Consider the following 2,558-nt stretch of genomic DNA (forward strand, 5'->3'; position numbering starts at 1 on the left):
AGACACTGAGAAGCTCTGCAAACTCGCTATTTGAAGCGAACAAGCAAGGAGAACAAAATTGAAATGATTAGGGCCGTCCAAAATTGATAGTAGCTGCTTCGGGGCCAGCGTGTTCCTGGACAGAAAATGCTCATCTGAGGTCCTGATGCTTGCTTAGGTAGAAGAGATGGATGAGGAAGGACTGGATAGATGTCTTTAATAGCATCTGGAATGTGATTCTTTGGGAAGGAGTGTGTGTCTGTATGTGTATGTTCACAGAGAACACAGGGAAGGGGAGGAGAGACAGAGTTTGAAGTGGGGAGGGAGAGAAAGGAAGAAGAGAGGGGAAGAGAAGAAAGGGAAGAGAAGGGAAGGGAGGGGACGGGAAGGGAAGAGGAGGAAAGGGAGGGGAGGGGAAAGGGAGGGGAAAGGAAGGAGGAGGCTCATTAGACAACCATCATAAGAAGTTTTGGAGATTTGGAGGTTTGGTAAATCCAAGATCTTTGGAGTAGACCAGGAAGCAGGAAACCCAGGGACCTGCAGCTCAGGTCCAAAGGTCATCTGCTGGCAGAATCCCCTCTTCCTCAGAGAAGCTGACTCTTTGTTCTACTAAGGCCTCAAGTGCCTGGGCAAGACCCACCCACATTGGAAGGTTAATCTTTATTCCATCTTCTTCAAGAAACACCCAAAACAATGACTGTCCGCATACCCAGACACCCCAGGCCTCAGCCAAGTTGGCACATAAAATTAACCACCACGCTATGGTTCATAATAACTCATTCCAGTTTCTATTGAGTTTTCCCACGTCCTGGCAATCATGGAATATCAAATGGGTCTGATCTTGAAAACAACTTGTGAGATGATACAAGGTCCTGTAAAACTGTCCATGTTTTCCACTTCCTCCTTCTCCATCCCCTCTTCCCATTTCCCTTTTTCTTAGATCCTCCAGCTCCCCCTGGCCCCCTCCCCCAAGTTTTTCTTAGAGGAGAAAGCTGCTGGAGAAAAAGGAAAAAAAAAAAAGACAGTTTAACTGCAATACTTTTACAGGGCGATACCACGGCATGTTGCAACACTCTTATGCCCGAGGCAAATGTGTGTGAGACAAATTCCTCTCTTAGGTGCACACCATACCGTAATTCAGCACCTACCAAGCTTAGCCCTTTGATGTCTCTATATGTACTTTTCTTCTTACTCTGGTAGGTAATTTTCAAAATGAAACAAGCATTTAAAGCGCTGAAGTTTGGCTCCCAATTTCCTATGGGAAAAGTTTTAAAACCTTTCGCATACAATTATTTACGTAAGCTCTATTGCAAAAGGCGCTATGGGAGCAGACACCTGGGGTTGCATCCATCTTTGTCCCTATGGCTGGTGCTCCCCTCGCTGGTATAGATGTGGACAGGGCTGCTCTTCCCCATGTGGAGAGACTCAGACCCAGAAGGACGAGGGCAGAGACAATGATACCTGTTGCCATGACCAGCCTGCACTGGTTAGAACCATTATTTCAAAATATATGCCTCAGACAAAAAAAGCAAAGGACAGTTCTTTGATTTCACACCAAACTAAAAGCGCAGTTGCTGTGTAAATAAGTCAAAGGTGCTGGAGATGGAGTGAGTTAAGTCAACTTAAAAAAGAAAAAAAAAGATTTTTTTTTAAACATGGGCTTTGTAAAAAACTATTAAACCTGGGAAGTAGCCTAAATATCCATCAATTTATAAATGGACAAATGAATTTTAGTAGGTGCCTGTGTAGAATACTACTTAGCAAGGAAAAAGAGCAACCACTGCTACGTAGAAGAACATGAATAAGTCTCAGAAGTGTCGTGCTTAACATTAGAAGCCTGGCTTGAAATGCTCTATTCTGCATGTTCCTGTTTGGGTGACTTCTAGGAAAAGGCGAAACTGTCAAGACAGAAACAGAAGAGCAGTGCTCACAGGTGTGGGGTGACGGGGGAGGGAAATGTGGGGCTCTCTTGATGGTGGGGGGGGCGTGACTGTCTTACTTTGTGTAAATTTTCAGAAAATAATATCTAAGGGGTGATTCCATTTAAAGTAAATCCTAAAACTCTAACCCCTAAAGGTGGCTAACTTGGGGGGTCCATAAACTATCTCAGCGCACATGAGCATGAAATGGGGGTACGTGACCACGCAAAGACTCTCAAGAGATGGTAATTCCTGGAAACCAGTTGCTAAGGAAAAAGGGTGACTGGGAGAAGCCTGCTGCTGCTGACCTTTCTTCCCTCTTACTCTCCCAGAGCTCCAGGCATCATCCATGAGCACCCGAGCCACTGCCTTCAGGGGAGACAGAAAGCACAGAGCACAAACCCCGATTCCTAAGCAGTTCTGAGAGGTGAGCATTGCCAGCACCTAGGTTCTTTCTCCACCACTTTCCTTATGTCTTGGAAGACTGGAAACATCCAAGTCAACTTAAACCTTCTGGGTTCTTGCCTGTGAGCAGCGGGGGTGGGGGGGGGGTGGGGTGGGGGTGTATGTGGGGGGGAGTTCCCCAGAGGAGCCTCCTGTGGTTCCAGCTAGTTAACTATCTGCCTGGAGGCTTTAAGTGGACTCCCACCAAGGAAGCTG

Source organism: Peromyscus californicus, unplaced genomic scaffold (assembly GCF_007827085.1).
Source record: "Peromyscus californicus insignis strain IS unplaced genomic scaffold, ASM782708v3 Scaffold_23__1_contigs__length_62951481, whole genome shotgun sequence".
Taxonomy (NCBI): domain Eukaryota; kingdom Metazoa; phylum Chordata; class Mammalia; order Rodentia; family Cricetidae; genus Peromyscus; species Peromyscus californicus.